The sequence below is a fragment of the Aulonocara sp. 'chitande type north' Nkhata Bay genome, linkage group LG14 (genome assembly GCF_057382095.1).
Source record: "Aulonocara sp. 'chitande type north' Nkhata Bay isolate Kocher_YH1m ecotype deep benthic linkage group LG14, A_spYH_male_GT1.1, whole genome shotgun sequence".
NCBI lineage: Eukaryota > Metazoa > Chordata > Actinopteri > Cichliformes > Cichlidae > Aulonocara > Aulonocara sp. 'chitande type north' Nkhata Bay.
In genome coordinates this window covers 41869301-41889047 of record NC_141357.1, presented here as the reverse complement: position 1 = coordinate 41889047, position 19747 = coordinate 41869301, and the positions used below count along the sequence as shown (strand labels likewise).

At 39.4% G+C, this 19747-nt stretch overlaps 1 pseudogene; it reads left to right on the top strand.

The window, feature by feature from the left end:
• LOC147315360 (polypeptide N-acetylgalactosaminyltransferase 17-like) overlaps positions 1-19747 on the top strand; it is a 32163-nt pseudogene that overhangs the window by 4019 nt on the left and 8397 nt on the right.

Genomic DNA, 19747 nt, shown 5'->3' with positions numbered 1-19747 from the left:
AGAGAAGTGAGACAAAAGAGTTGTCATACTGGGAATGGTTGCTTAAGCTCACTCTGCTGTCCTTTCATATTTATCGACATGAATTCCAATTATTGTGATTGCATGAAAATAATTATGCAAGCTAGGCATAATGTGTCAGGCTTTGATTGTTGCTGCCAGAGGGGACTCTGGAACAGCATTTTTCTTTTTTTCCTCCTTTCTTCAGTAAAGAGGGCTGCAATGGATCTGATGTTAGAGAAGCTAAGAAAAAAATACAAGCACTTTCTTTAGCATGTAGGGATTCTTCTTAAACTCGCCAACTTAGCTGCAATGGTGATATATTCTTTTCAGGCTTTATTAGTCCTGACATCAGATCAAATACTGGAAAACTCCAGCTGGCAGACTGTTCAAGGATAGATGTGCAGATTATAAGCTAAACTGCAGATTCAAAGATCAACTAAAGATCAGTCTTTATAAGCATTTCTGACTTGTTTTGTTTGATGTGTTATCTTCATTTTCTGAACTGTAGAGCAACTGAAAGGTCCACTGGAGGAGTATGTGAACAAACGCTATCCCGGCCTGGTGAAGATTGTAAGGAACCAAAAGAGAGAGGGATTGATCAGGGCCAGGATCGAGGGTTGGAAGGTAGCCACTGCTGAGGTGACAGGATTTTTTGATGCCCATGTGGAGTTCACCCCATCATGGTGAGTGGGTCCTATCATCTAGCGGGAAGCACGGTGTTATTAACAGTCAGGAGTGAATTTTTGGTATTTGGAAAAAGGCTTATTTTAGTGTAAATTAAAGTGAAACACAGCATTCAAAAACAAAAATGACATGTACTCAAAATTAAATCTGGAAAAAAACATATCTTTGCCAAATGTATGAACATTGGAATAACTTATAGAGAGATACTCCCATACGGTTTATGACAAAATTTAATCCAAATTCCAAAGAATTTGGGCTAGAGCAGCAGAGGACCATATCAGGTGCTACTCTTGTGAGCTAACAGGAAAGTCTCCACAGTCAGGGGATCTCAATCAGATAGATCACGAGATTCCCATCGTGAATGCACAGCTGACAAATCTGCATCAACTGCATGAGGCCATCATGCCACGATCAATCTTTGAGGAATGTTTCCAGTACTTTGTTGAATCTATGCCATGAAGAATTAAAACAGCTCTGAAGGCAAAAGAGTGTCCAACCTAATACTGACAAGGTGTATCTAATAAAGTATCTGCTGAGTGTGTCCAACCCACGAGCCTTCTGCTGTGAACATAATGAAGACATGGATATCCAAGCTATCTGAACCCACGTCAAAGTGATGTGAGCGTAACAGAAACTTCAAACTGACAGGTCGCCAAACAATTGCACAGATGCAACCTATTTCACTCCTGACAAACATTCCTACTGGATAAAAAGTAGGTCCGTCAGTCTTTCTTCACACTGGGAACAATATGAAACATGTTCCATCCACAGATAAGGAGCACTACAAACAGAAAATGGGCACATAGGTTTTAAAGATAACCTATGTGTTTCTGTTACCCAAGGACACGGGTGCTAACCAACAGAGGGTATGCCAAAAAAAAACATTTTACTGCTCTCTGCCACACTCTAAGATAAATAAGCAGTACTATGATTTCATGTAAAAGATGTTGGACAACAACCATGCAAAATTGCCCCATAGAGGTGCTGATATCTACCGCTTAACATTCATTATCCCAAGAATCCTGTTAAAACCCAAACAGTCATTGATTCAAGTGCTTGTTATGAAAGAGTTTCTCTGAATGAGGGCCTTCTCCCTGGACACATCCAAACAATCCTCTTGTAAGGGTTGTAGTGAAATGTAGAAATGTTGTTGTCGCAGGGCAACTCTGGATATGTGTCCCACTGCTTTGTAGTAAAAGAGGAACAGAAAGAAATGTGGTTCTTGAGATGTGACATTGTGGGCTAGATTCATGTCTTTGCTAATACTTCATCTCCAGCAGTTGTAATATATTTATAGGTGCGTTGAAGCTGAATTTTAGCTGTTTTATTGCATCTGTACACGTTTACTTATCTAGACTTAATTTTGGGGGGAATCTTGATATTTTTGATGACAAGATATAAGAACTTTCCATTTCAGATTCAAGTTATGACCAAGTCAACTCAAAGACAAGGCAACCGTTTTTGTCTTTCTAAAAATATTTGATTGTTTAGCTTGCTGGATAAAAGCCAACACACTCGGGTTGTGAAAATGTTTGACGTTATTTTTTCAGGAAAAATCTAATAACCTTGCAGAAAAACAAAAGACTCTCCAATCTCTCAAAATGTACAGAAACAAACTCCAACCTTCCTGCTCTGCTCTACGTGACCTATTTATCTCCATTGCCCTGCTGTGAGCTGCTCACACAGGACTGGTCCTCCAGGACTCTTAATGGGGCCTCATTTATCAGTGGTGCCACGCTACGGTGGCCACTGCTCCACTTAAAACCTACAGGGGTAAAGAGGGAGCAGGAACAAGAGGAAACTGGGTGACACACAAACCCTGATGCCTAGTTCGATGTTCTCCCCTCCGTAGACGTCCATGCCTGAGTCGAGTAGACCGAGTTCTCCAAAGTAGTCCCGATTGGCCACAAAGGAGCATCCAATCATGGCAGGCGTCCTGCAGCCAGGAAAACACACTATCATGTGACACTGAGCGTTTGCAAACACCAGAATGTGTTTTTTTGTGGCTTTATCTGATGTTTATTTTGGAGTACTTTTCTACAACCCAAATCTCCACTATGCAAAGTTTCACACTTTATATTTCAGCCTATTATGTGGAGGGTAAATCTAAACATTTTTGTGCATACTCATGCAATTTATTCTTATTTTTAATTAAAGAATGGAAGGAAATCCAATTTAACACAAATATATGGGTGATAATCAGATAATTAAAATCCTATTTTCACCACTCTCTAATTTAGGCTGTAATTTTTTTATTGCTTTAATGAAGTCTGGTTTCCCATCAGGAGCTTTTTTTCTTGTTTTCCCCTAATCTTCCCCAAAACTAAAAAAAGAACTTGGTGGCAGTTTTATTGAAAATCTTAAAGAAGTGGAAAAAAATACATCTCAGAAGTGTGAGATCTGTGTTCACGTTTAAATGGGAGAAGCTGGCATACCTTATTGGTGCAGACATGTCTCCCTCCTCCCACCACTCTTTGGGTGGATTAATGTACATGCACCACAGTTCCCAGTTGTAGCCATGGCCAGAGTTCTCATAGCGCTCCACCTCAAAGGTATCGTGCTTGATGTTGTCGATTGACGGCAAGATAATCCTCTTGTGGTTTTCTTTTATTCTAGCTAGAACTGGTTCTGACCTGAAAAAAGTGCAAACACACACACACTCACACATTTAGTTGACTTTACTTTGTGCAGAAACAAAGTTTATAACATCTTTTAAGAGCACCACTTTTTTCATCCACTTCAGTCAAATAGAAAGTTCCTTGTGTCGTCCCAGTTTTATCACTAATTCTGTTTGATTCAGCCGAGTTGAGCTCTGCAGGGGGCAGTGAGAGAACTGCACGGTATACCTTAAGTTATGCACTGAGCTCGAAAATGAGATCCACAAAAAGACATCAACAGGATGTGGCAGTTGTCTTAGCGGGGTTAATAAGGTCCCTCATTGCATGCTAATTTCTTGACAGTATTTAGCCTTTGATTCAGTTCACCACCAAGCGCTCAGCTTTTTTGAATTAGTACAAAACCTTCATTTTTTATGGTTACTAAAAATTTACTTTTACGACAAGTTCTCCAAGAGGGGTCCTGTTTTGGTGTGTGTTTTATGTGTGCTTGTGATGTTTTTTTTTAAATAAAATCCGTTCAACCTGATCCCACAGCCTCAAGTGTCTCATTTTAAAACTTCTCAGGCGTGAAATAGCTTGGCTCTTCCTTTTATGCAGCTTCAGCTATCCTTTGTCTTCTCTTTCCATGGTTTCTTTGCACTTTGTAGCACTCTTTTAACACTGATACCCAAAGCTCTATTATTGTCATTGTTGTTATCATGAATAAGTAGAGAGATACTCCCATACGGTTTATGACAAAATTTAATCCGAAGTGATTGATGGCCCTAATCATGACCTTTTGACCTCGCCCCTCCCCCCCGGAAGCGAGTAATGACCGTGACGAATTGCATCCGGAGAAGGGGGGGGCGGGAACCCCCCGACATCCGGAGAAGGGGGGGCGAACCCCGGAAGCGCGCCATCTGTCGCTAAGCGTGTCGAATTGCATCCTGAGAAGGGAGGGGGGGTAAACCTCCGGAAGCGCGCCATCTGTTGTTGGGAAAAAAAAAGAAAAAAGTTTTTAGAGGGAGGAGAATAAAAGCAGAGAGGAGGAGTTCACAATTTCTAAGCCTCAGACACACAAGATGGATTTCATTCTGCAGCCCAGCAGCTCTCCTGTGTCCGATGAGATCTGCTCTCCCAAAGAAGAAGGCTTTGAATATGCCATATTCAAATACAGCATATTTACTAAGGAAGGCCTCGATCCGGACCTTATGACACTTCCGGAAATACTCCGGAATTGTCTAGTCATTTTCAGACCTGATGCGTCATGTTCCATAAACATGAGGGGAGGGGTTTGGTTCCTGAAGCACAGCGGTGATGCAGCAGCTGATTTTGTGCTGTATAGAGAGACAGAGCGGCAGCTAGTTTTCCGCAAACTCATAGTCTGAATTCTGTTTCAATATTATGACGATTTTCTCTGTATTTCTTAATGGGAATAAAGAGTGACTTCCTGTAGAGATTTCAATAGTATTTTATTTTCCTATAATACAGACGCAGTAAAAAAAACCTTTAAGATGATCTGCCTAGCAACAAATTGCATTTTTAGGCTACACCATAGCTTGTGATGAAAAGAAGAACTTTCTATCCGCTTGTAACCTACAGGCTGCCTACCCCGTATGTGTAAAAATGAATAAATATCCCTTAGTGAATACTTTTCTTTGAATACTACTTTTCCTTTTGAGAATCCCTTTTACAAGGGACTGAAAAAACAAACCATAATTGCCGTGACAGGCGATCTTGTTTCACACACACACACACACACACACACACACACACACACACACACACACACACACACACACACACACACACACACACACACACACACACACACCGCGGGTCAAGGAGGAGTGAGATATCAGATATCAGTTTTTTCTCAATGCTTATAACCTATAACGCGCCCCCCAAAACAATATTATTATTATTAAAACATCTATAAGGTAGGTTTTGCGCAGCCTGCTCCTTGTCAGACCAAAGTTTTTTTCTTCATTACTTTTAGCTACTTTTACACTGGGTTTTCTCAATAGACAGAAAATGAAAATGAGGAGTCAACAGCCGATATTATCATTGCTTGTAACCCGGTAAATAATTTCGTACATCTCCCCATAAAATAAGCCTTAGTGGAAAAAAGCTCATATTCGAATACGTTTATTCCCCTCTGTGGGAAAGAGTTTTTTTCTCAGAGTCAACCATGAGGCGAGTTTTGTCAACAGCAATTGTCCATTTGGTAAAACAAATATCCGCCTCTAAGTCGTATTTTACCGTTGCAGAATGTGGAAAACAGACAGCCCTCACAGGAGGCACCCAGGGGCCCACCTCACACACCATAGTTAAAATATTTAAATTTCAACTAAATTTGTAGTAATGATCGGATTTCCTCACTTATCTACACCACACTCCTTGATTTCTTATCGTTTCTTATCGTTCCTCTGTCCCTTAATAGAAACTATCCTCCCTTTCAGTTGTCTTTTGCACTTCCATATCGCAAAGCAGTTACTGTAGGTTATTTTCTGCTTATGCATTAATGTAATTAATTAACTTATTTATCCTTAAGTACGGTAATGACTTGAGTTCTAATGCTTTTTGTCTCTTGAGTTAGCCGTCAATGTGGGATTTTTTTACCCTTTTGTTCAGTTAAAGCTGCCTTTCATTCTTCAACGCAGCTTAAACTCTAATAGGTAAGCTTTCTTGTAATTTCTTAGTTCTGCAGGCTTCTTGAAAGACATCCGAGACTCTTCTTTGGATGCTGGATGCCTTTTGTTTTGTTTTCTGTCAAGATGATCCCACACTGCTTCGATTATCTTGAGGTTCGAACCCTGGAGAGATCAATCCATGACTGATGCGTTGTTTCATCCAGGCATACTTTGACTACAATGGCAGTATGTTTGCGATCATTGTCGTACTGAAAGTTGCTGCCAATCAGACATTACTTGGTATTACATGGTCGATCAAAATCTGGTGGAACTTTTCTACATTCATAATTTGATTAATTTGGATAAGAGCTCCAACAACACTGGCTGAAATCCAGCCTCAAAGCACGGTAGAGTATCCACGCTGTGTTAAAGACGGCTATAGACATTCACTGTTGTATCTCTCTTCGGACCTCTTCCATGCATATTTCAAATTTGGATTCATTACTCCATAAGACATATTACAGCTGATTTCTTTTTCCAGTCAATTTCTTGTGTAATTTGGCACACCTCAGCCTTATTTTTCTCTGTTCTCCTTCCTTAAGAATGGCTTATTAACAGCCACCCTTCCAACTCAGATAACTTTTGATGAAATGTTTACAGCACTTGAGTTACTCGCCACGGCCATCCTAAATGCTAAGAACACTAAACTTTAATTCTAAATTACGTTAACCAGAAAAAACAAGCCAAAGTCGAGATGTTGCTGAGCTGACCTGTGCTATGCTATGCCTTCTAAAGCACGTATAATGTAAACAGAACTGGTCTTTGCACAGAAGCCTGTGGAGCTTCATAATTAACCTCAGTGTGTGAAGAGCACTCTCCATTTAATAATAGCTGTAATAAAATGTTATGGCCGACGGTGTTAAACGCTGCACTTGGGTCTAGCAGGGAAGATTTCAACTTTTCAATACGAATGAAGGCTGAAAACTGATTAGATTAATGTCTGATGATCTTTTCTGTGCTTCTTCAAGTTTGTAACACCAAACATATTAAAGGATGATGTAAGGCTCACAGGAAGAGTTTAATTAGACACACATTTACTATTTTCTTTATACTCTTTCTTTCTTGACATGTTTAATATGATTACTATCAGAGGAGAAAATGACCCTTGTGTAGTTTAAAAAAGTTTTATTTAATCAAACTGTAATGTTGTTGAACTCTGACGGACGTGTCTTTTAATCTTGTCAACAAATCCTTAATCATCTAAATCTGCCATTTATCATCTAGTAAAATGTTCCCTCTGCTTCTGCTGCACATCTCCCCGGACACTCTCCGCTTCACCTGTCCTGTGCAGGTGGTCCAACCCCTGCCTGCCTCCTTAAACTGGGGTGTTTAAATCTCTTTACCTCTGTTGTGAACTTCACACAAAGTTTGTGGTAACAAAATCAAACTGACGAGGATCTCGTTTGAAAAACACACACTCACGAGACAAAATAAAAACAGACTGCTCAAAGCAAAAGCAGAGCCCTCACAGCTGGTAGTACAAAACACAGCGACAACATGCGTATTAGATACCCTCAGTGCCAGAAGCATAAATATGAAAAAATGTGATCACCAAGAGTATCCTAACAACGGCGTTGAGGTGGGTGTTACAGTAAAAAAAAAAAGTAGCCAAATTTTCATCTGAAAATGTTGAATTTTAGTAAAAACAATGCTCTGTAGTTTGATACTGTCGTTACAGACTAAGCAGATGTTTAAAGCCTTCGGACGCTCATTTGAAACGCACTCATTCTCCTTATCAGCTGGAAACATTAAAGCCGTAAAATGACTTTTTCAAACGGATAAAAACTATTGAACAACAGCAATGTTGAGCCTGTTCCAAAATTTGGATGTACATGTGTTGAAGGTGTGGGTCTTGTTGAATTATTAAACATACATTCTTTAATTTTTCGAGCCACAAAAACAACAACTTTTAATTTTCTTCTGCTTGAGTATCGGCCTCGGGTAGCTCTACTTATCATTGCTCAGTCAGTTGTCTGTTTGTGCTACTTTTTTAAGGAGCAGCGTATTATTGGTAAGGGTGACTTTATGTGTTTAGCTACTTAAGTGGAAGTACTGTGGATAGTTTTACCTTACATACATAGATCTACCAATACAGCTTCTGAGGTAACTGTTTACAAAATGTTATAATCTATTCAAAGGTTCTTTGCAATTTTACATTGATAAACATTATCCTTAACACATTTGGCCCACATAAAGTACTATGGCCATCACACTGTCATTTAGAATTGTTTAAATAACTCCTGTCTTAAGTCCTTCCATCAAAAAAAAAAAAAAAAAAAAAAAAAAACATGGTTCACTTTTACATCACAAAATGTTAGAAATATAAGTCGTTCATAACAAACTGAAAGGTTGGGAGTTTAAAAATCCAAACCGATGGAAGAATCAGAATCAGAATACTTTATTGATCCCTGGGGGAAATTATTTTTTGTTACAGTGCTCCATTATAAACCAACATTAAGACAAGACAGACAATACACTAACTAAGAATAGTACAATATATACATATATATACATACATACATACATACATACATAAGTCACTCATAAATAAATAGCTGGAAAAGAAACATGTGTAGCTGTAGCAGCAAACAGTGTGTTAAGTGGATGCGTTGTACAGGGAGATGGCCACAGGCAGGAAAGATTTCCTGTGTCGTTCAGTGGTGCTTTTCGGTAATCTCAGTCTCTCACTGAACGTGCTCCTGTGACTGACCAGCATGTCATGGAGTGGGTGGGAGGTGTTATCCAACATTGTCTTTATCTTGGACAGCATCCGCCTCTCCGACACCACCTTGAGGGTGTCCAGCTCCATCCCCACAACATTGCTGGCCTTACGGATTAGTTTATCGAGTCTGTTGGCATCTGCGACCCTCAGCCTGCTCCCCCAGCATGCAACAGCATAGAGGATCGCACTGGCCACAACAGACTCATAGAAAACTCATAGAAAATAGGAAGCAGAAGTAGAAGACTATAACGTCTCAGAGCACACGGTGTCTATTATTGTGTAGACATGTATAAATAAGAGCTTAATAAAGATGCTTAATTTCTTAAGAAATAAACAGGTGGAGTGATCTTTATCAAAAGTGGATGTTGCATCTGTGGCTAAACCACTGTACCCAAAAAAACTTTAAAAATCTACTGTGTGTGAGGCTGTGTAAGTAAAGCTTGCCCTTCACACCCGCGTGTAATAAACCATTTGTTGGGGGGTTGTGGATTTGGCACCTCAGCATTGTGAAAGTGGGGAAACATGTTTCTGGCTGTGCATAAGATTTCTTCTTACAACTTAGAATCTCAGTTCTAAATGAAATTCAGATGTTTTTTTTAAGTATGGCTAATGTATTATTTGACTTCTAAGACACACACACACACACACACACACACACACACACACACAAGAACAACACAGAGAAGAAGAAGAGGGGGTCGTTTTACTACGCATCATAAAAACGCAATCATTCATAACATGGACAGTGAGAAGTAAAACTCGTCGTCTTACCACATGTTATATTCTGTAAACTTAAAATAATCCGCAGAAATTAGAGTTTAGTGTTTTAATTCATCTATTAAAAAACACGAGTCAACATTACTGAAGTGACGCTTTAACGATGCGTCTTATCATCGTGTTTATGATGATAAAACATGTTCTCTCGTTAGTAGATGTCTGCGCTGTCACTTGTCACGAAAATGTTCAGAGCCAGGGTTCCTCTTTAATTACCATTGATCGTTAATAGGGTCACAAAAGATTTGTCGCATTATCCCCATAAACAAAATGCTTTTATAGAAATCATTGTGATACAAATATTTAGATTCTTGATTCACAATGTGCACGAACTCAAAATCTTTAGAGGTTCATATTTACTGATACTGTCGTGACCTTCCTTCTGTGATTGGATTTTCACTTATTGTCGGCTTTACAGTCACATAAAATTCATTCCAATTTTTTGCCTTTGCTTCAATTAAGGTGTTTCTTTAAATCTACAGCAGCTCCCTTTTCAAAAGGTTTACTGACATAGTAAGGAAGTAGCTAGGGAACTCGGTAAGTATGAGCAACAACAGCTTAGGGACTGTTTCTACAATAAAGAGGAATTCATCATCATCTGCAGTTCATCAAAAAAAAAAAACAATTCAGCAGATCCTCAAAGTATGGATACAATCTGTTTTCAGCTGTAGAGGTACGCTTCACGTACTTATCAACATGCAGTTTAGAGGCTTGCATTAGAGTGCTTTGGTACTTGGACCTCTTTTATTTAGCACGGTTATACCGTTGTGTATTTAGCTATATAAATATGCTCAAGAGTCTATCGTATGTTTGTCATGCAATTAAAAATTCAAAAATATAATTTTTAAATCAGTAACTTTGCAAATTTAGCGCGGACCCTCACCCCTCCCTCCGGCTCCCACGGCCCCGCTGTCACCGTAAGACTCATACTCTTCCCCCCACGTATGCTGCTATTGATCGTTGTCAGTTGTCAGTAAACCTTTTGAAAAGGGAGCTGCTGTAGATTTAAAGAAACACCTTAATTGAAGCAAAGGCAAAAAATTGGAATGAATTTTATGTGACTGTAAAGCCGACAATAAGTGAAAATCCAAAAAACGCCTCCAATCCTAATGATCTCCCCCCCCCCCCCCCTCTCCCTCTCTCTGTGTGTGTGTGTGTGTGTGTGTGTGTGTGTGTGTGTGTGTGTGTGTGTGTGTGTGTGTGTGTGTCCTCACAGAAGGAAGGTCACGACAGGAGCTTTTTTCAATCAGTTTTTACAAGAAGTGTAGCTCATACAATGGTATAAATGTATTATTTGCGATACTTTATAAATATGAACCTCTAAAGATTTTGAGTTCGTGCACATTGTGAATCAAGAATCTAAATATTTGTATCACAATGATTTCTATAAAAGCATTTTGTTTATGGGGATAATGCGACAAATCTTTTGTGACCCTATTAACGATCAATGGTAATTAAAGAGGAACCCTGGCTCTGAACATTTTCGTGACAAGTGACAGCGCAGACATCTACTAACGAGAGAACATGTTTTATCATCATAAACACGATGATAAGACGCATCGTTAAAGCGTCACTTCAGTAATGTTGACTCGTGTTTTTTAATAGATGAATTAAAACACTAAACTCTAATTTCTGCGGATTATTTTAAGTTTACAGAATATAACATGTGGTAAGACGACGAGTTTTACTTCTCACTGTCCATGTTATGAATGATTGCGTTTTTATGATGCGTAGTAAAACGACCCCCTCTTCTTCTTCTCTGTGTTGTTCTTGTGTGTGTGTGTGTGTGTGTGTGTGTGTGTGTGTGTGTGTGTGTGTCTTAGAAGTCAAATAATACATTAGCCATACTTAAAAAAAACATCTGAATTTCATTTAGAACTGAGATTCTAAGTTGTAAGCAGAAATCTTATGCACAGCCAGAAACATGTTTCCCCACTTTCACAATGCTGAGGTGCCAAATCCACAACCCCTCAACAAATGGTTTATTACACGCGGGTGTGAAGGGCAAGCTTTACTTACACAGCCTCACACACAGTAGATTTTTAAAGTTTTTTTGGGTACAGTGGTTTAGCCAGAGATGCAACATCCACTTTTGATAAAGATCACTCCACCTGTTTATTTCTTAAGAAATTAAGCATCTTTATTAAGCTCTTATTTATACATGTCTACACAATAATAGACACCGTGTGCTCTGAGACGTTATAGTCTTCTACTTCTGCTTCCTATTTTCTATGAGTTTTCTATGAGTCTGTTGTGGCCAGTGCGATCCTCTATGCTGTTGCATGCTGGGGGAGCAGGCTGAGGGTCGCAGATGCCAACAGACTCGATAAACTGATCCGTAAGGCCAGCAATGTTGTGGGGATGGAGCTGGACACCCTCAAGGTGGTGTCGGAGAGGCGGATGCTGTCCAAGATAAAGACAATGTTGGATAACACCTCCCACCCACTCCATGACATGCTGGTCAGTCACAGGAGCACGTTCAGTGAGAGACTGAGATTACCGAAAAGCACCACTGAACGACACAGGAAATCTTTCCTGCCTGTGGCCATCTCCCTGTACAACGCATCCACTTAACACACTGTTTGCTGCTACAGCTACACATGTTTCTTTTCCAGCTATTTATTTATGAGTGACTTATGTATGTATGTATGTATGTATGTATATATATGTATATATTGTACTATTCTTAGTTAGTGTATTGTCTGTCTTGTCTTAATGTTGGTTTATAATGGAGCACTGTAACAAAAAATAATTTCCCCCAGGGATCAATAAAGTATTCTGATTCTGATTCTTCCATCGGTTTGGATTTTTAAACTCCCAACCTTTCAGTTTGTTATGAACGACTTATATTTCTAACATTTTGTGATGTAAAAGTGAACCATGTTTTTTTTTTTTTTTTTTTTTTTTTTTGATGGAAGGACTTAAGACAGGAGTTATTTAAACAATTCTAAATGACAGTGTGATGGCCATAGTACTTTATGTGGGCCAAATGTGTTAAGGATAATGTTTATCAATGTAAAATTGCAAAGAACCTTTGAATAGATTATAACATTTTGTAAACAGTTACCTCAGAAGCTGTATTGGTAGATCTATGTATGTAAGGTAAAACTATCCACAGTACTTCCACTTAAGTAGCTAAACACATAAAGTCACCCTTACCAATAATACGCTGCTCCTTAAAAAAGTAGCACAAACAGACAACTGACTGAGCAATGATAAGTAGAGCTACCCGAGGCCGATACTCAAGCAGAAGAAAATTAAAAGTTGTTGTTTTTGTGGCTCGAAAAATTAAAGAATGTATGTTTAATAATTCAACAAGACCCACACCTTCAACACATGTACATCCAAATTTTGGAACAGGCTCAACATTGCTGTTGTTCAATAGTTTTTATCCGTTTGAAAAAGTCATTTTACGGCTTTAATGTTTCCAGCTGATAAGGAGAATGAGTGCGTTTCAAATGAGCGTCCGAAGGCTTTAAACATCTGCTTAGTCTGTAACGACAGTATCAAACTACAGAGCATTGTTTTTACTAAAATTCAACATTTTCAGATGAAAATTTGGCTACTTTTTTTTTTTACTGTAACACCCACCTCAACGCCGTTGTTAGGATACTCTTGGTGATCACATTTTTTCATATTTATGCTTCTGGCACTGAGGGTATCTAATACGCATGTTGTCGCTGTGTTTTGTACTACCAGCTGTGAGGGCTCTGCTTTTGCTTTGAGCAGTCTGTTTTTATTTTGTCTCGTGAGTGTGTGTTTTTCAAACGAGATCCTCGTCAGTTTGATTTTGTTACCACAAACTTTGTGTGAAGTTCACAACAGAGGTAAAGAGATTTAAACACCCCAGTTTAAGGAGGCAGGCAGGGGTTGGACCACCTGCACAGGACAGGTGAAGCGGAGAGTGTCCGGGGAGATGTGCAGCAGAAGCAGAGGGAACATTTTACTAGATGATAAATGGCAGATTTAGATGATTAAGGATTTGTTGACAAGATTAAAAGACACGTCCGTCAGAGTTCAACAACATTACAGTTTGATTAAATAAAACTTTTTTAAACTACACAAGGGTCATTTTCTCCTCTGATAGTAATCATATTAAACATGTCAAGAAAGAAAGAGTATAAAGAAAATAGTAAATGTGTGTCTAATTAAACTCTTCCTGTGAGCCTTACATCATCCTTTAATATGTTTGGTGTTACAAACTTGAAGAAGCACAGAAAAGATCATCAGACATTAATCTAATCAGTTTTCAGCCTTCATTCGTATTGAAAAGTTGAAATCTTCCCTGCTAGACCCAAGTGCAGCGTTTAACACCGTCGGCCATAACATTTTATTACAGCTATTATTAAATGGAGAGTGCTCTTCACACACTGAGGTTAATTATGAAGCTCCACAGGCTTCTGTGCAAAGACCAGTTCTGTTTACATTATACGTGCTTTAGAAGGCATAGCATAGCACAGGTCAGCTCAGCAACATCTCGACTTTGGCTTGTTTTTTCTGGTTAACGTAATTTAGAATTAAAGTTTAGTGTTCTTAGCATTTAGGATGGCCGTGGCGAGTAACTCAAGTGCTGTAAACATTTCATCAAAAGTTATCTGAGTTGGAAGGGTGGCTGTTAATAAGCCATTCTTAAGGAAGGAGAACAGAGAAAAATAAGGCTGAGGTGTGCCAAATTACACAAGAAATTGACTGGAAAAAGAAATCAGCTGTAATATGTCTTATGGAGTAATGAATCCAAATTTGAAATATGCATGGAAGAGGTCCGAAGAGAGATACAACAGTGAATGTCTATAGCCGTCTTTAACACAGCGTGGATACTCTACCGTGCTTTGAGGCTGGATTTCAGCCAGTGTTGTTGGAGCTCTTATCCAAATTAATCAAATTATGAATGTAGAAAAGTTCCACCAGATTTTGATCGACCATGTAATACCAAGTAATGTCTGATTGGCAGCAACTTTCAGTACGACAATGATCGCAAACATACTGCCATTGTAGTCAAAGTATGCCTGGATGAAACAACGCATCAGTCATGGATTGATCTCTCCAGGGTTCGAACCTCAAGATAATCGAAGCAGTGTGGGATCATCTTGACAGAAAACAAAACAAAAGGCATCCAGCATCCAAAGAAGAGTCTCGGATGTCTTTCAAGAAGCCTGCAGAACTAAGAAATTACAAGAAAGCTTACCTATTAGAGTTTAAGCTGCGTTGAAGAATGAAAGGCAGCTTTAACTGAACAAAAGGGTAAAAAAATCCCACATTGACGGCTAACTCAAGAGACAAAAAGCATTAGAACTCAAGTCATTACCGTACTTAAGGATAAATAAGTTAATTAATTACATTAATGCATAAGCAGAAAATAACCTACAGTAACTGCTTTGCGATATGGAAGTGCAAAAGACAACTGAAAGGGAGGATAGTTTCTATTAAGGGACAGAGGAACGATAAGAAACGATAAGAAATCAAGGAGTGTGGTGTAGATAAGTGAGGAAATCCGATCATTACTACAAATTTAGTTGAAATTTAAATATTTTAACTATGGTGTGTGAGGTGGGCCCCTGGGTGCCTCCTGTGAGGGCTGTCTGTTTTCCACATTCTGCAACGGTAAAATACGACTTAGAGGCGGATATTTGTTTTACCAAATGGACAATTGCTGTTGACAAAACTCGCCTCATGGTTGACTCTGAGAAAAAAACTCTTTCCCACAGAGGGGAATAAACGTATTCGAATATGAGCTTTTTTCCACTAAGGCTTATTTTATGGGGAGATGTACGAAATTATTTACCGGGTTACAAGCAATGATAATATCGGCTGTTGACTCCTCATTTTCATTTTCTGTCTATTGAGAAAACCCAGTGTAAAAGTAGCTAAAAGTAATGAAGAAAAAAACTTTGGTCTGACAAGGAGCAGGCTGCGCAAAACCTACCTTATAGATGTTTTAATAATAATAATATTGTTTTGGGGGGCGCGTTATAGGTTATAAGCATTGAGAAAAAACTGATATCTGATATCTCACTCCTCCTTGACCCGCGGTGTGTGTGTGTGTGTGTGTGTGTGTGTGTGTGTGTGTGTGTGTGTGTGTGTGTGTGTGTGTGTGTGTGTGTGTGAAACAAGATCGCCTGTCACGGCAATTATGGTTTGTTTTTTCAGTCCCTTGTAAAAGGGATTCTCAAAAGGAAAAGTAGTATTCAAAGAAAAGTATTCACTAAGGGATATTTATTCATTTTTACACATACGGGGTAGGCAGCCTGTAGGTTACAAGCGGATAGAAAGTTCTTCTTTTCATCACAAGCTATGGTGTAGCCTAAAAATGCAATTTGTTGCTAGGCAGATCATCTTAAAGGTTTTTTTTACTGCGTCTGTATTATAGGAAAATAAAATACTATTGAAATCTCTACAGGAAGTCACTCTTTATTCCCATTAAGAAATACAGAGAAAATCGTCATAATATTGAAACAGAATTCAGACTATGAGTTTGCGGAAAACTAGCTGCCGCTCTGTCTCTCTATACAGCACAAAATCAGCTGCTGCATCACCGCTGTGCTTCAGGAACCAAACCCCTCCCCTCATGTTTATGGAACATGACGCATCAGGTCTGAAAATGACTAGACAATTCCGGAGTATTTCCGGAAGTGTCATAAGGTCCGGATCGAGGCCTTCCTTAGTAAATATGCTGTATTTGAATATGGCATATTCAAAGCCTTCTTCTTTGGGAGAGCAGATCTCATCGGACACAGGAGAGCTGCTGGGCTGCAGAATGAAATCCATCTTGTGTGTCTGAGGCTTAGAAATTGTGAACTCCTCCTCTCTGCTTTTATTCTCCTCCCTCTAAAAACTTTTTTCTTTTTTTTTCCCAACAACAGATGGCGCGCTTCCGGAGGTTTACCCCCCCTCCCTTCTCAGGATGCAATTCGACACGCTTAGCGACAGATGGCGCGCTTCCGGGGTTCGCCCCCCCTTCTCCGGATGTCGGGGGGTTCCCGCCCCCCCCTTCTCCGGATGCAATTCGTCACGGTCATTACTCGCTTCCGGGGGGGAGGGGCGAGGTCAAAAGGTCATGATTAGGGCCATCAATCACTTCGGATTAAATTTTGTCATAAACCGTATGGGAGTATCTCTCTACTTATTCATGATAACAACAATGACAATAATAGAGCTTTGGGTATCAGTGTTAAAAGAGTGCTACAAAGTGCAAAGAAACCATGGAAAGAGAAGACAAAGGATAGCTGAAGCTGCATAAAAGGAAGAGCCAAGCTATTTCACGCCTGAGAAGTTTTAAAATGAGACACTTGAGGCTGTGGGATCAGGTTGAACGGATTTTATTTAAAAAAAAACATCACAAGCACACATAAAACACACACCAAAACAGGACCCCTCTTGGAGAACTTGTCGTAAAAGTAAATTTTTAGTAACCATAAAAAATGAAGGTTTTGTACTAATTCAAAAAAGCTGAGCGCTTGGTGGTGAACTGAATCAAAGGCTAAATACTGTCAAGAAATTAGCATGCAATGAGGGACCTTATTAACCCCGCTAAGACAACTGCCACATCCTGTTGATGTCTTTTTGTGGATCTCATTTTCGAGCTCAGTGCATAACTTAAGGTATACCGTGCAGTTCTCTCACTGCCCCCTGCAGAGCTCAACTCGGCTGAATCAAACAGAATTAGTGATAAAACTGGGACGACACAAGGAACTTTCTATTTGACTGAAGTGGATGAAAAAAGTGGTGCTCTTAAAAGATGTTATAAACTTTGTTTCTGCACAAAGTAAAGTCAACTAAATGTGTGAGTGTGTGTGTGTTTGCACTTTTTTCAGGTCAGAACCAGTTCTAGCTAGAATAAAAGAAAACCACAAGAGGATTATCTTGCCGTCAATCGACAACATCAAGCACGATACCTTTGAGGTGGAGCGCTATGAGAACTCTGGCCATGGCTACAACTGGGAACTGTGGTGCATGTACATTAATCCACCCAAAGAGTGGTGGGAGGAGGGAGACATGTCTGCACCAATAAGGTATGCCAGCTTCTCCCATTTAAACGTGAACACAGATCTCACACTTCTGAGATGTATTTTTTTCCACTTCTTTAAGATTTTCAATAAAACTGCCACCAAGTTCTTTTTTTAGTTTTGGGGAAGATTAGGGGAAAACAAGAAAAAAAGCTCCTGATGGGAAACCAGACTTCATTAAAGCAATAAAAAAATTACAGCCTAAATTAGAGAGTGGTGAAAATAGGATTTTAATTATCTGATTATCACCCATATATTTGTGTTAAATTGGATTTCCTTCCATTCTTTAATTAAAAATAAGAATAAATTGCATGAGTATGCACAAAAATGTTTAGATTTACCCTCCACATAATAGGCTGAAATATAAAGTGTGAAACTTTGCATAGTGGAGATTTGGGTTGTAGAAAAGTACTCCAAAATAAACATCAGATAAAGCCACAAAAAAACACATTCTGGTGTTTGCAAACGCTCAGTGTCACATGATAGTGTGTTTTCCTGGCTGCAGGACGCCTGCCATGATTGGATGCTCCTTTGTGGCCAATCGGGACTACTTTGGAGAACTCGGTCTACTCGACTCAGGCATGGACGTCTACGGAGGGGAGAACATCGAACTAGGCATCAGGGTTTGTGTGTCACCCAGTTTCCTCTTGTTCCTGCTCCCTCTTTACCCCTGTAGGTTTTAAGTGGAGCAGTGGCCACCGTAGCGTGGCACCACTGATGAGGCCCCATTAAGAGTCCTGGAGGACCAGTCCTGTGTGAGCAGCTCACAGCAGGGCAATGGAGATAAATAGGTCACGTAGAGCAGAGCAGGAAGGTTGGAGTTTGTTTCTGTACATTTTGAGAGATTGGAGAGTCTTTTGTTTTTCTGCAAGGTTATTAGATTTTTCCTGAAAAAATAACGTCAAACATTTTCACAACCCGAGTGTGTTGGCTTTTATCCAGCAAGCTAAACAATCAAATATTTTTAGAAAGACAAAAACGGTTGCCTTGTCTTTGAGTTGACTTGGTCATAACTTGAATCTGAAATGGAAAGTTCTTATATCTTGTCATCAAAAATATCAAGATTCCCCCCAAAATTAAGTCTAGATAAGTAAACGTGTACAGATGCAATAAAACAGCTAAAATTCAGCTTCAACGCACCTATAAATATATTACAACTGCTGGAGATGAAGTATTAGCAAAGACATGAATCTAGCCCACAATGTCACATCTCAAGAACCACATTTCTTTCTGTTCCTCTTTTACTACAAAGCAGTGGGACACATATCCAGAGTTGCCCTGCGACAACAACATTTCTACATTTCACTACAACCCTTACAAGAGGATTGTTTGGATGTGTCCAGGGAGAAGGCCCTCATTCAGAGAAACTCTTTCATAACAAGCACTTGAATCAATGACTGTTTGGGTTTTAACAGGATTCTTGGGATAATGAATGTTAAGCGGTAGATATCAGCACCTCTATGGGGCAATTTTGCATGGTTGTTGTCCAACATCTTTTACATGAAATCATAGTACTGCTTATTTATCTTAGAGTGTGGCAGAGAGCAGTAAAATGTTTTTTTTTGGCATACCCTCTGTTGGTTAGCACCCGTGTCCTTGGGTAACAGAAACACATAGGTTATCTTTAAAACCTATGTGCCCATTTTCTGTTTGTAGTGCTCCTTATCTGTGGATGGAACATGTTTCATATTGTTCCCAGTGTGAAGAAAGACTGACGGACCTACTTTTTATCCAGTAGGAATGTTTGTCAGGAGTGAAATAGGTTGCATCTGTGCAATTGTTTGGCGACCTGTCAGTTTGAAGTTTCTGTTACGCTCACATCACTTTGACGTGGGTTCAGATAGCTTGGATATCCATGTCTTCATTATGTTCACAGCAGAAGGCTCGTGGGTTGGACACACTCAGCAGATACTTTATTAGATACACCTTGTCAGTATTAGGTTGGACACTCTTTTGCCTTCAGAGCTGTTTTAATTCTTCATGGCATAGATTCAACAAAGTACTGGAAACATTCCTCAAAGATTGATCGTGGCATGATGGCCTCATGCAGTTGATGCAGATTTGTCAGCTGTGCATTCACGATGGGAATCTCCCATTGCGTCATATACCAAAGGTGATCTATCTGATTGAGATCCCCTGACTGTGGAGACTTTCCTGTTAGCTCACAAGAGTAGCACCTGATATGGTCCTCTGCTGCTCTAGCCCAAATTCTTCAAGGTTCACGGTTCAAAGTAATGCAAAAGTGGTTTTTAAGAAGAAGTTATCTGTTTTACT